The sequence below is a fragment of the Erithacus rubecula genome (genome assembly GCF_903797595.1).
Source record: "Erithacus rubecula genome assembly, contig: scaffold_148_arrow_ctg1, whole genome shotgun sequence".
In the NCBI taxonomy this organism is placed as follows: domain Eukaryota; kingdom Metazoa; phylum Chordata; class Aves; order Passeriformes; family Muscicapidae; genus Erithacus; species Erithacus rubecula.
The window spans coordinates 187,875-202,881 of record NW_027636153.1 but is presented as its reverse complement, the minus strand read 5'-3'; positions in this window follow the sequence as shown (position 1 = coordinate 202,881).

Sequence of the window (15,007 nt, the reverse complement as noted above, 5' to 3'; positions counted from 1 at the left end):
CAAGGGGATCGAGGGGGCTCCTGTGTGGTTTGGGAGGTTCTTGGGATGCTTAAAGTGGCAGAGAGCTTGTATCCCGCTGACAGAGACCCCCAGTCTCCCCCACTGACCCTCCAAATCTCCCCAGGAAACCCCCAACCCTCCCAGGGACTCCCAAACCCCGACAAGACTCCCTCAGCTCCCCATAGATCCATAAGCCTGTCCAAGGGAATGATACCAGAATTGGCTCCAATAAAACTTTTTAACACAATTTGAAGCATTAGAAAACAGGCATTCTTTGTCTGTGCAGGACACACTGAAGGATTTCTCCTATAATCTGATGTGTGTGGTGAAACCTTACAACAGGGTATGGTCCTGGAAGGACCACGAAGGGTCTCTGGTGATTATATTTGAATGCTTCCATATTATGGGTGACCTTTCCTTGAACGTTTTCCTTGGGGATATGCTGTTGCTTCATGTTACATAACTTGACAAAAACTACTAATATACCTTGTAACTCATTTCTCCACTGGCTCCAGCTATGCTTGTGATACTCATACCTGTACATCCTTTCATTCTTTTTTGCCAGTTAGTCTTTGAGCTCCACTCAGCACCTTCAGGGCAACCGAAAATTTCTGTCATTTACCAGGAATCCCAAAACCCTTCCAGGGACCCCCAATGCCTCCCAGGAACCCCCATCTCCCTGCAGAGACCTTGTGGTTGTGGGGTTCAGAGGGCCAAGGGTATCCCCGAGTAGTTTTGGGGGCTCTCCATGTGGCTTTGGACATCCCTGATGGGTTTGGGGGCATCTCTGGACAGTTTTGAGGGTCTCTGTGGGGTTCAGGGATTCCCTGGGTTTATGTCTTCATTTTAAGGCAAAAGCTCTTTAATTCCCTGTTTGCTATCATCTCTCCTGGCTCCAGGTGATTTTCTTCAGCTTTTTCAGTCAATTGGGGCAGAATTTCCCATTCCCTGGAATTCCCTGCTGGAGCTCGGGTCATTAATTTTGGGTAAAAACCATATGGATTTGGTCTGTCCTTTCCCTGGGGTCATGGGGCCAGAGGGTACCACGGGGCCAGTCATTTTGGGAGTGAATGGAATTTGGGATGATTGCTGTGGGTCCCACACCTGTTGTGACATCCCTGTGGCTCTCACATCTCTCACGATGTCCCTGTGGGTTCCATTCCCGTCACATCCCATCCGTGACAGGATCCAGCTGCCTGTTCCCAAATTCTCTGGATCTGGAGGTCATGTCCCCTGGCCCCTCCCCTAACCCCATCCTGAAATTCTGCTGAATCTGCTCAAATCTGCATGGTTTGGCTGTGGCTTGGGTATTATTATTTGGGGATAAAAAGAGTGTGTGTCTGCAAGGTTCAAGAAATTCAAGAGACAAGGGGCTGATGAGTGGGGGAGAGTGAGGAGGGATCATTCCTTATTTATTCCTGCTTTTCCTTATTGTTTGAGGATGGGCAGAAATTGAGGATTTTTTCTGCCCAAATATCAGGGATTTTTACCCTTTCCCTTGCCCAATTTTATGACTTTTGCCTCCTTTTCCCCACAAGTTTCATAATTTTAACCCTTTTTCTTCCAAAATGTTGGGTTTTAAACATTCTTTTTCCCCAAATTTTTGCCCATTTCCCTTGAAATCTCAGAGGTTTGCCCTTTTTGTGCACTACTTCCCCATATTTCAGATTTTTTTCCTTCATCATGTCCAAAATACCCATTTTGACCAAAACAGGTATGGGGAAGGGGGGGTTGCAGGGAGGGGTTGGGGAAAAATTAATCTATTCCATAAAGTTTTAGCGTGGATTTAGTGGAAGTGGGGTATGGAGGTGGCATCAAAGTTGGTGGGAGGGTTGTGTCAGCATTTTAACCCCATTTTGACATCAATCTGTGTGAGTTTGGTTAAAATTCATCTGGTTTTGGAGTGAATCTGATGGAGATGGAGACAGATGTGGCCTCAAGGGGGGAGGGGGGTAGGAATCGTTGCTTCAGCTGTTTAATTCCATTTTTACCCAAGGGAGGAGGGACTGGGGGAAAAAATATTTTGACCCAAAATGGGGGATTTTGGGCAGAAAAAAACATTTTGATACAAATTTGTGGAATTTTGGGCAAAATTGATTTTGGGTGTTTTATACATGGATGGCACAAGATGGGATCTGGTGGTCCCTCCTTCCCTTTTGCAGTAAGCAAAGCCCCTGTTTTCTACACAGAATCCCGAAATTTCCTGGATGTAGTACTTACTTCAAGGCTTTTTAGCACAGAAAATGAAATTCTGAATCCCTGGGCATGTGTTTTCCTGAAAATCCCCCTCTTCCCTCCTTTTGCATTTTCTCCAGCAACCTCTCAGCTGCAGACTTATTATTTTTAACAAAATAAAACCTCTTTAAAATGTCCTGATTATTTTACTTTACTTTTTGGTTGTGGTGGGTTTTTTTTTTTTTTTTTTTTTGGTTTTTTTGAGCTAATGATGATCTAATGATCAGTTTTAGTGTTTTAGTGTTTTTTCCCAGGAAAAAACCCCAAAGAGCTCTATGTTGGAATTTTATTTTTTCCGTGGACAAAAGATCTATTTTTAAAAGTTTTTTTTTTTAAATGAAAATAAGTCCTTTTATGTGCTCTTTTGAAATAAAATCAGTTGGTACTTAAGGGAAAAAAACCCCGCTCTTTTATTCCTTATTTTCTTGGCTGTTTTCTAATTTTCATTAAAACCTCTTATCAACCAGATTTTTAGATAGTGTTTTCAAGAAAAAGCTATTTTTTTACCTTTTTTTATTTTTTAAATTTATTTTTATAATTTATTCATTAAGAGAAAGAAAGCCCTCTTGGACTCTGTTTTAGGTTTTAGGTTTCAGGTATTTTTATATAAAGGAAAAAACCTAATTCATTTTGTTCTAAGTTTTAAAATTTCATTGTTGATTTTTATTTGAAATCCCCCGCTTTAAAAAAAACAAAACAACACTTTTTATGTATTATTTTAGAAGGCTACCTTTAATTGTATTGCTTTATTCACAGTCATTATAAACCTCATTATTTCCTGTTTTTACTCTAAAAACTTAAATTCCATTTTTTTTTTTCAGAAAAATCACCAGAATTATCCTTTTTTACCCCACATCTCCAATTCAATATTTTTTTAATTTAAAAAAAATCCATCTCGCAGACTTTTATATATAGACTGAATTATATAGAGCGAATTTTAATCAATTTTTATCTAATTTTTATGGGTTTTTTCCCCCCAACAATCTCAAAAGTTCCTTTTTTAAATTAGGAGAAGATACATACACTACAATAATTATATATGAATGTTTAATATAATCTTTACTGTAATTATATTAAAAGTACAGTACAAAAATGTGATCTATGCTGTTGTAATTATGTTGCTATTATCATTTTTGATTGGCATTTTTTTAGTAACAATTTCTGTGAAAAGTCAGTAAAATTATGTAAAAGTTTGTATGGATGTATAAAAGATGAGACACCCATAAGCATATAAAGCATGTAATATGTTTTATATTCATATAATATATTTATGTATTTTTTAATATAGCACACTATATATTCCTTTTATATATTACTATATCTAGTTGGGAGACAATTTTAAAAGAATAGATATAAATTGCTATAATGTCTAAATATAATGATATACAATTCTAGATTATTTTACAATGTAATATGACATAAAATTGCATTATATTTATGAATGACATTATGTTATTATATTGTATTATAACTGTATGCAATTATGAGTATTGTATTTAATAACAGAATTATATGTATTATGTTTTGTGTTATAATGTAATATTCACTATTAGAATTGTTATATTGGTTACATATAATGATAGATTATATTGCAATATAGTATAATATAATGGTATAATAATTATATTCTGGTCTTTAATATATTCTCTACCATTGTAATTTTGCTTCTTATTGCTTATTTTTGCTTGATTTTTGCAATTATTTTCCCCAAACTATTTCTATGAAAACAAGAAAGTTACTTGAAATCCTTATCTGTATGATTTTATAGAAAAAATATAGATTATCTACTGTTTTATATAATTTTAAAAAATTTGTAGATTTATTTTTTACTGTGATTATTACTGAAATAAACTCAATAACCACAGCAGTCATTATTACATTACTGTGATTACCTAATATTTATGGATTTGGATAAATATTTGCTGATATTTCTATTAAAATGAAGTACAAAATTATAGAAAATATACTGCTACATATTTAAATATAAGTATTCTGTATTACAGTGTTATAATTATTAAATCTGTATAATAATAACATAGAAAACTATACAACTAAGTTATCTATACTGGATAACAAATATAATAATACTATAACAGGCTAAAAAATAATTGACATGTTTTTACTGATATGAGTCCTATATTATTAATATTTTATCAGTGTGCTCATAAGTAGGAATATACTGAAGTATATTACATAATATATTAATGTATCAATAACACAGGATATAATAATATAAATATCTAATAATATTGCTGTATTAAGGAATAGTATTTTACACTTTGTATTAGTTAATAATACAACATTATTTCATATTATTAACACATTTATATGTTTTAATAATTTCTTAATAGAACATGTAAATAAGAGTTTACTATTTATATATTATTTATAGTTTTATTCAAATGTTTTTTATTAACCTAATAAACTGTAAATATAATTTCTATTATGATTATATATAAAAACAGTCTTGTGGCTGTCCTCAGTGGCCACACCTGTGTCAGGGTGTCTGCTGGCTTTGATTTGGTGGTGGAGCAGCTCTTCCCAATGACAGCATGGGGGAGGAGCTACATCGTGCCACCCAACCTGCTGCAGACAGACATTGACTTCATTTACATGGTGACGGATGAAGAGAACGCCATCACCTACAACACCAGGAGCGGGAATGTCACTGTGGCCATGGTGGCAGGGGAGGTGCAGGTGTTTCTGATGGATCGTAACTCCCACCTGCACATCAGTGTGGTGGTGGCAGTGCAGGTGGTGTTTTTCTCCAGCGGGTCTTCTTGGCAAGATCCCTTCCTCCTTGTTGTCCCACCTGTCACCACCCACTGCACTGCATTCCGTTTCAGCGGTGTGCCCAGCCAGTGTAACCATGCCATCCTCAGTGCACCCACTGCTGCCACTGCCACCACCACCCTCAACCATCAGCCAGACAACACCATGGCATGGCAGGCTATTGCTGGCACAGATTTCTCCTGGGTCTGCATCACTGTGAGCACAACGATGCAGAGCACTGAGAACTTGCTGGTGCCCATTGGGCTCCTGGTGTTTGGAGAATCACTAGATACGGCTTCCCTGGGCTCTGCCAGTGAGTACAGTCAGTCCATTGTTGTGTCACTTCAACATTTGGGTGTTGTCCAGGTGACCATTCATGGGTTTTCCTCTTTTTTTCAGCCCCCACACCGCTGTTCTGTGAGGATTTGGTATGCGAGGAGAAGTGCGAGATAGTCTCCTGGACACACTCTGGTTGTCCATCCACTTTCTCCACCTGTTGGCTCGCTGGTGGGCCACACTACCGTGGTTTTGATGGAAAAAATCTTTGATTTCATGGGAACATGTGCCTACACTTTGACCACCATCTGCAATCTGATTCCACCCTTCCTGCCTTCTCTGTTGAGGTAAAAAAGGAGGAAAAGAAAAATTCCAAAGTTTCCTCCATCAGCTCCATCACAATCCGTGTCAGCAACGTCCCTGTCACTGCTGTCCAATCAGAGAATGGGATGGTGAGGGTAAGCAAAAACCATAATCATTTCCAAATTCCAAGTAATCTTATGGAATTTCACTGAAATTACGTATTTAGCAATGATATTGAGGGTGGTTTCCTAAATAATTCTGGGATTTGCTAATGTACAGGCAACCTTTGCATGGAAACACTTCAAGTCTTAAATTCCATGTATTGCCCAATTTGGATGGGTTTTGGGAGTTCTGATGGTTGTTGTTGCCTTGCAGGTGAACAACCACCACTCACACCTCCCCATCTCCCTCGGGAAACTCCACATCCACCAGAAGGGTAAATCTATGTTGATCCAATCAAATTTCAGCCTGAAGGTCCTCTACAACTAACTGGGATGATCATGTAGTGATCAAACTTCCAGCTGCTCTTTCTGGAAAACTCTGCAGAATGTGTCGGAAAAACAACAGGAACCCCCAAGATGATGCTCTCTCTCCTGATGGAAAGCAGGTATGGAATATTGTGGAGCTCGGACAGAGCTGTAAGGTGACCAGCAAGAGTGGCCACTGCAAGGACACCTGCGATGGCGACTGTGGGCAATGCAGATGGGACCAGGTTGTGACAAATAAGGCAGAAACCTGGTGTTGAAAGTTGTCCCAACATTCTGGGCCATTCTGGTTGTGTCATGACACTATCAATCCCAGTATCTACGTGAAGAACTGTATCTATGACCTGTGTGCCAATGAGGGGTGTCACGATGTGCTGTGTCACGCCCTCCAGATTTATGCTGATGACTGCCAAGAGGAAGGAATCTTCATTTCGGATTGGAGGACAACACTGGGATGTCGTGAGTAGAGGATGGGTGGGTGGTGCCTAATTAATGTGGGACTGAAGATCCATGGGAAAAGGTTATGGCAGCAGATCCAAGCAGGAAGTCCATGGAAGTCCAGGGAGATTCTAGAAAGTCCACGAAGAAAGTCCACAGAGTCTGAGCAGGATGTCCAGAAAGTCCACAAAGACTCCAGAAAGCCCTGGTAGAAGGTCTAGGAAGTCCATGGAGACTCCAAGATAACCTGTGTAGGTAGTCCAAGAAGTCTGTCCCACCATGTCTCACTACACCGTGACTGCTGTCTCCCTCCCTGTCCAGCTTTCACCTGGCCACTCAAAAGCACCTACAGCACCTGTGACCTCACCTGCTGTGGAGCGGGGAGCTGCAGAACGGGGGGCAGGAGACAGGAAAAATGGGGCCCCTGTGCTCACAAAACACAGCTCGAGTGGCGTCAAAGACGGTGCTGCTGGCCATTTACTTAACATCTGCTGTTTAAAATATGCTTGAAGAGGAAAATCCAGTTCTGTATATAAATGAACATAGAACATGCTGTACACAGAGAGCCACAGTGGATGATATTAAATTGACAGTGCCAGAGCAGGCAAGTGATACTTTTAAACCAGGAGACTGGAACAGTTTCCACCAAAAGGAGTGCAACTTCCCAATCCAGACAAGGCTTGGAGAAGATGCTACATGCTCAAGGGAACCAGAAATGCACTGCTACAGTTCTGCTGCTGCTTTACAAACCCCATCCTGATGAAGGTTCCTTCGTGCCCAGCTTCTAACTCAACTCTTCTTGTCTGAAAAAGAAAACACACTAGTTTGCACTCTATGATATTCAACCATTAAGACAGAAATACTTAAGTTGTTTCACATGTATTAATAAATATGATGTGAAATGATGCTCTAATTTTGATAAGCGCTCCAATCAGTTGCTAGCAACAGAGCCAAAGTTCTAAATGAAACCTAGATTGCAGAAAGCTTGCACAAAGAAACAAATTTCATTACTCCTTGAGACTAGCTGATATTAAATTCCAAGTGCTTCATTAAATCACAGAATCACAGCATGGTTAGCATTGAAAATGCTCTGGTGATCATTCAGTCCAACCCGCCCCCCAAGGCGGGAGCACCTAAAGCAGGTGAACACCAGAAACGAGTCCAGCTGGGTCAGTGCTCTGCCACCTCAGTGCAGAATTTCTGCCTCAAGTCATGGTGGAACTTCTTGTGCTTTAGTTTATAGCCTCTGCTCCTTGTCTCTTCTCTGGGCACCACTGAAGAGTCTGGCACCATCCTCCTGGCACTCACCTTGGACATATTTCTATGTCTTGATGAGACCCCCTCTCTGTCTGCTCTTCTCCAGACCAAACAGAGCCAGCTCCAGCTCTCAAAGTCTCTCCTCACAAGATAGAAGCTCCAAGCCCTGATTATCCTTGTGGCTCCCCACTGGACCCTCTCCAGCAGCTCCTGGTCTCTCTTGTGCTGAGGAGCCCCAAACAGGACACAGCACTACAGAAGTGGTCTCACCAAGGCTGAGCAGAGGAGGGATCCCCTCCCTCCACCTGCTGACTACACTCTGGCCAGGGCAGCCCAGGACACCCTTGGCCCTCCTGACAAGAGGGGCACTGACAGCTCATGGACAGCTCATGCTGCAATAGGAGCCCAGATCCTTGTGCACAGAGCTGCACTGCAGGAGCTCAGCCTCAGCCTGGGCTGGCACTTAGGGCTGCTCCTGCCCAAGTGCAGGACCCAGCACTTGCCCTTGCTGAGCCTTAGGAGGTTTCTCTCTGCCCAAGCCACCAGCTGATCCAGGGCCTGTGGAATGGCAGCAGAGCCTTCAGGGGCAGCAGCCACTCCTCCCAGTTCAGTGTCACCAGCAAACTTGCTGAGAGTGCATTCAATCCCTTCCTCCAGGTCACTGACAAACAAGTTGAGTAAGTTTGGCCCCAGTACTGATCCCTTGGGAACACCACTGACTGCAGCCTCCTGCTGGACTCTGCTCCACTGATCACAGCTCTCTGAGCTCTGCCATTCAGCCAGTTCTTGATCCACCTCACAGCTCATTCCTCTAAGCTGCATTCCCTGAGCATTACCTGTGAGGATGTCTCCGGTCTTCAGAGCCGCTCTCCCCGGCTACGGGGGACAGCAGAGACGGGGTCCCCTGCATTTGTGCTTGAAAAGAATCACGACAATTTACAATATATTGGGACACCAATCAAGAAGACAGCTAAGAAGTCTCTGTCTTTTCAGAATTGGTAAGTGGCTCACTTAAAATTCTGTGGTCAGTCTCCAAGGCAATAATAATAAATGGGCTTTTCTATCTCCCAAACAAACATCATCAAAAAGTTTAAGACCAACTCGAAACCAGAGAGCTTCACTTAAAACACAATTGGGATCTACATTTGGAAAATTCTTTCTAACATATATTAAAAGTTCTCTTATCTTTTTATTTGGAACACTAAAATAATTTCTCCTTAATAAAGATTCTAAGTAATCATAAATATATTTCTGCTCCTCACATACACTTTCCCCATCTCTGTGGATTTACCTAAACACTGAGCTCATCTTAAATACTCCATTGTAAGTTCTGGATCCTTTCCTATACTCTTATTTCTGTTCTTTAAATATATATTTTCCCCGTCTCTATGAATTTACTTCAGCACTCAGCTAATCTTAATCATTATAAATTCTGGATTTTTTCTCATTTTTGCTCTTTAGACATTACACTAGCATGCTCCTGGATTACCCCAAAGTTGCTCACCTCAAGATAAGATGGGCCATGAGAAATCCCAGTCTCTTTCCCAGCTGTGCTTGCTTCTGCCAGCTGCAAGCAGGGGTTTTCTTCGAGCTTTCTACTCACCAGACTTATTTGAGGCGGCTCGTCAGTATTTTAAAGTCTTCAGTAAAGCAAGCAAAGCATGGTGCTGCTCACGGGGCACCAGAGGCTAGGCTATAGACCTCCGGTGCTCTTAGGCACCTACTCAGAGCTCTTGGCTCCAACTTCCTTGGGTTATCTTAAATAAGCAAAGCAGCTAATAGTTGTTAAAAGGTTGTTTATTGCAGAAGCACATCAGTCTCAAAGGCACTCAGAAAAGCAATGGCAAAAGCAGTAGGAAAAGCAAAATGCCAGAGCAAATGGCTAAATGCCCTGGCAAAAAACAATGGCTAAAAGCCCTAACTGTCCTCAGTACATACTCTTATATAGGATTTTCCCAACAAGCTAAGACACAAACTCAGACAGACACTCCTTAACCTATTAGAATTCTAGTTTCTTAACATGCCAGGTTGCATATCAGCTACAGATACAACTTCTCTTGTTCTATCTGAAAAATGTAAGCAATACACTTACTGTAGCTCTATTATATCTAAGTCCTGTCTACAGCCATGGTCCTGGAGCCTTCACTGAAAACATCAGCATGTTTGCAATCTTCACTAGAACTCACGCTGCTACTGTGGAATCTAAACTAAAAGCACTAGAGCTCACCCTAAAACTTACTGATGTACTTCTACTTAAACATCTACTTTATGTGTGAGTGGATTAATATAATTCAATGCATCCAAAGGCTTTAATTCAGTCCCTGCACTTTGATTTCTCTGTGAAGAATTCAGAGACACCCCCTGACTCCAACATCACTACAACCTTTTATACACTTTTCCTGTACGCATAACACCTGTGCACCCTTTTACTCCTTTGTGATAGGACAGTCCAAATCAGCATTCCATGCTCTTTTTCCTTTAATGATATTCACCTGTCTTACACAGCTGCACCCTATTAGGGATGAGGCTCAGCTACAGCCCCATTCCTAATTTCTCACAATTTACTCTCCTACACAGAAACCCCTGAAAACTGATCCCAGGCACAAAAAAATCCTTCCCATGCATAGTGAGGCCGTGGGGGTTCCTTATGAACTCCCCTCCCACCAGTCCCTCCTGGGCAGTGCGGGGCATTAGCGCAGCTCCCGGGGCTGTCCCAGCATCGGCTGCTCCCACAGGGAACGGGCTTGCTGCATTTGGGTATTAAACACCACAAATTTGGGGAGGGGCACAGCCCTGGAAACCAGCACTTTGCCCTCGGGAGCTTGGAGCTTCATGAGTGGGGAGAAAAGATCCCCTGCACACAACGATTCCCCCGGCAGCACCTTTGCCATGCCAAGAACAGGGCTGTGTTTGGGAGAGGTAGGATGGCTGGGATGGCGCCTGTCATGAGACAGACACACATTGGGATGAAGAGCTTGGGGCGATCCGGTTACTGAGGAGGTTTTGCAATCCTGAGGGATGAGTTACTGGGAGGGGGAAGTCACCTGACCTTTGTCGAGTTATTCATGGGTCTAGGTCTTCAAAGAGACAAGAGCAGTTGTTGGTTGCTGTAAAGTTGTTTATTGCAGAACTACATCAGTCTCAAAGAGTTCAGAATATTTAAGTCCAGGCTAAAGGCTTTTGGCATAGAGTCCCAGACAGAAGAAGCAGCAGCAGCAGCCTGGCATTTCTTCTTCTGGGTGGTGATGAAGATGGTGGTCTCTCACCCCAGTACAGAGGTTTTTATTGCAAATCATCCAATGAGCTAAAAACATGAAACTCAAACATTCCTTCTAAACCTACCAGAATCTTAGTTCTAGGGTACAAAAGTAGGGTCATAATTTACACATGTAGTTCTGATTATTCCTGTGAATTATTTTATCTGTTCTATCTAGAAAATGTAAGCAATGTTCTTACTATGTTTTCATTATGTCTGTGTACTGGTTTGAAAGCAAAATCATTGAGGGACTCCAAGTCAGAAATACAATTTAAAAAGGAAAAAAAAAAATAAATACATGCAACAGTACAAAAAACCACTGACAGAATCAGAATACAACCTGACACCCTGCTAGTTAGGGTGGGGGTAGCAGCCCAGATGAAGTGGTCTTGTTGAAGTAGTGATGACTTAGGAAGGTCTGGTAGCTCTTGTTCTCTGGAAACCAGTGGGTAAAGGCTGTCTCAGTGTTCCAAATCTTAGTTTCTATCTAGGTAGGAAATGCTTGGCTCCTTCCCCTGCCTGGAGCATCTCCCGATGGGATGATGTAATTTTATCAGTCATGCAATGCGACTCTAATATCTCCCCCAGAGATAAGGAGCACTGCCCCACCTGTTTTCAGCAGATGGTGATAGAACACATACTTTCGGGCACATCTTTACATTATAACCTAGGACAATCTGGGGCTAAGTTTCTGAACTTCTAACTAGATTTTAGGGCTTTTTACTCTCTTAAGGCACTTATAGCATATTCTTACTTAAAACTAAAACCTCTACCTCATATCTATGTGAAATAATATTCCTACTTACTTAAAACTAAAACTTACACTTGCGCTTTATGTCTGTGTGGCTTAATATATTGTAATTTCTCTAAAGGTTTTAATTAAATCCCTGTATTCTCTCTCTCTGAGGGACTCAGGGTGGCTTCTATTTTACACACTCCAACAGGGTCTGACTTTGGAGTGAGGCCCCACAGGGAAGGACATGGGGAACCCATATTAGGGAAGATCCTGCAGCTTTCTGCCAGTTTTAGGGAGTTATAAACTTTGGAGGGGGGACTTTGGGGGATTTCCTGGTTAGTTTATGGGCAGAGGTGGCCCCTTTTTTGGGAGAATCCTGATACTTCCCACCAATTTTGAGCATTCTAAGCGGCTTGTGACAGAACCCCTTCCATGGATTCTGCTGCTGTCTGCCTGTGCTTTGAACAGGTCCAGACTGGTGTTCCCAGTGCCACATGCGGTGGGGCAGCAGGGACTCCCCAGGGCACAGCACGGCTTCTTTGGGGCTGGGGGCACCGCCCGGCACTGGGAATGGGGTGTGTGGGGGAGCTGGGGCCGTACTGGTGGTACTGGTGGTGCTGGGAGCTCACCTGTCTGGGGGCCAGAGGGACTCAGGTGAATGTGAGTGCTCCCTCAGGGACCCCCAGCCCAGTGTCACTCTGCCCCCCAAGAGCTGTTCCCAGCATTCCCAATAAAGCCTCCCAGTTAACCTGGTCCTGTTTATTGGGGCCAGTGGGGAAGGACTTGGAGGGACTTTGAGGGGGGAGCCATGATTGGGGGGTAAGGGGGCAGAATGCACCCTGGAATGGATTGGGAATGGGGACCCCCAGGAAAGGTGGTGTTCCCCCTTCTCACCCCTCTCTGGGGGGCCTTGGAAGGAACCTGAACCCCAGTACAGCACTGCACCAATTCCAAATGTGCTGCAAACCCCCTCAGCTGCCAGGGGAATTTGGGGAGGGGGACATCCAAGCTGGGCCATGAGCCCAGCACTGCCCCAGCTCAACCTGCCCTAGTTCCGTCCCAGCTTCTCCTGATGGATGCAATGGTTTTGGAAAAACAGGGAGGCCAAGGGTGGGCACTGGGTGCAGGGGGAGCAGAAGGGATAGAGGAGGAGGGCCAAAGCAGGAGCGGAAGAAAGGCTGGAAAGAAGAGGAAGAGAAGGCAAGACTAGAAAGGAGGAGGAGTGGGACCCCTACCAATGCAATTTGGGAGTCCTAGCCTCTTCTCCCACTCCTTGGGGAACCCAGCTCCCCTTTTCCCCTGCTCTTCCACCTTTTCCCACTTCCCCCCCAACCCACCACCTCGTTGCACATGCTTGGTTTTGGGAGTTCCAGACCCCTCCTCCTTACTCTGGAGGTCTCATACTCCCTATCTCACAATTCAGGCACCTCATTGCCATTTTTTCCTGGGAGGAATCTCTAAGGTCTGGGATTTTTGGGGTGTAGTTTTAGAGGGGGAAAGCTCTGTCTGGCTTTCCCCTCCCTCTTGTGGCCTCTGAGCTTCCCCCGACACCCTGGGGGTGCTGGGATTTCCCTCCTGGCGACAAGGACGTTCATTCACTTCCAGGAGCCCAATGCCAACCGATAGAATGGTGCAGGACCTAAGAATAATAAATGAGATTATTAAACCCAGACACCCCATAGTCTCAGATCCTTACACAATCTTGAACCAGGTTCCCTCCTCAGACTGCCACCATTCAGTGCTTGATGTCAAAGATGCTTTCTGGGGATGCCCACTCACACAGGATGGTAAACTGTATTTTGCCTTGGAGTGGGACCAAGAGGTAGAAGGGAAGATGGTAAAGACATGGACGCTCCTTCTGCAGGGATGCACGGAGGCACCAGCCTTACTGGGGCAAGCCTTGCAGAAAATATCACAAGAACTTACCCCACCCCAGGGATTGGGTTAATGCAGGATGTGGATGACTTGCTCAAATCAGGAGGACAAGAGGTGGCAGAAGAAGCATTTGTGAAATGGCTGAATGTTCAGGCTAAAAAGCATCTTTGAGTATTTGAAAAAAAAAAGCACAAATGCTAGAGAAAAAGCTTAAATATTTGGGATGTATTTTGACTGAATTTTGCGATGTATTGACCCAGAGAAGGACCAGGGAATCTCAGAAGTAATGGTGCCCAGAACTAAAATAGAGCTGGGACAATTCTGAGAATTAATACAGGCTAACAGGACCTGGATTGAGGATTCTCCCTTCCAGCCAGAATACTGTATGACTTTTTAACCCCAAATAGCCTCATTATTCTGGTATGGACACAAGAAACAGCAAAACTTCAGAAAATTAAATAAAACCAAAATGACTGGTGCCCCACCCCATTCTTTGGGACTCAGAATAGAAATTTGAATTATGTGTGTGTTATAGTACATATTACATTACTGGCTTTTGGCAAATATTAAAACGAACGCTATATATATATTATTGGAAAACTGGCTGTATGAATATAGTTTCTTTTGGTTTTGCCATTCACAAGACTTGAAAAAGCAGTAATGTGATAAATATATTTTTCTTGGACTATAACACGGTGATGTAAAAAGCTTTTATTCATGTAACTAACTTAGAGAATGGTAGAAAAGAGAAGATAATCAGGAACTTCCTTGCATTCTTGGATTATGGGACACCAGACCCCCAGAAAAGGAAAAAAATGTCAATTTACAGGTTGGGGGAGAATGATTTTGAATAACGCATGAAGATCTATGAATATGCAATAGACTGATGCATTTAAGGAAGTGTTTTCTGACTTAGGGTGTGCTCTAGGCTAAAGGCAAAGCATCCAGCTGTTATAACCTTTTGCTTTATTGCTTGTCTCCTACTGTCTTTTATTAAGCCTTTAAATATTTACCAGGAAAGTAAACCTCATTTTTTAAAATATGGATTTTACACAGGGCTATGCCAAAGGAACTATCATGCTAAAATGTTTTAAATCAGTGGCCAGAATGGCCTCATTGTCTGCAGAATTGTGCAGCCACAGCTTTAATGGGACCTGAGGCCCAAAAACTGATGGGAGGAGGATCTCCTGTTGTTCCAGTCTGGAACCAAGTTCAAGCTTTGATAACCAAAAGAGCCTCAACATGGATGAGCAGTCCTCAGTTATTACAGAATGAAACTTGTTCAGTGGCACAGGAGGAATTAGAATTGAGGACAGGGGAAGGGTTTAACCCAGCCTCCTGTTTGAACAGCCTGCACAGGGGCTGGGAACAAAC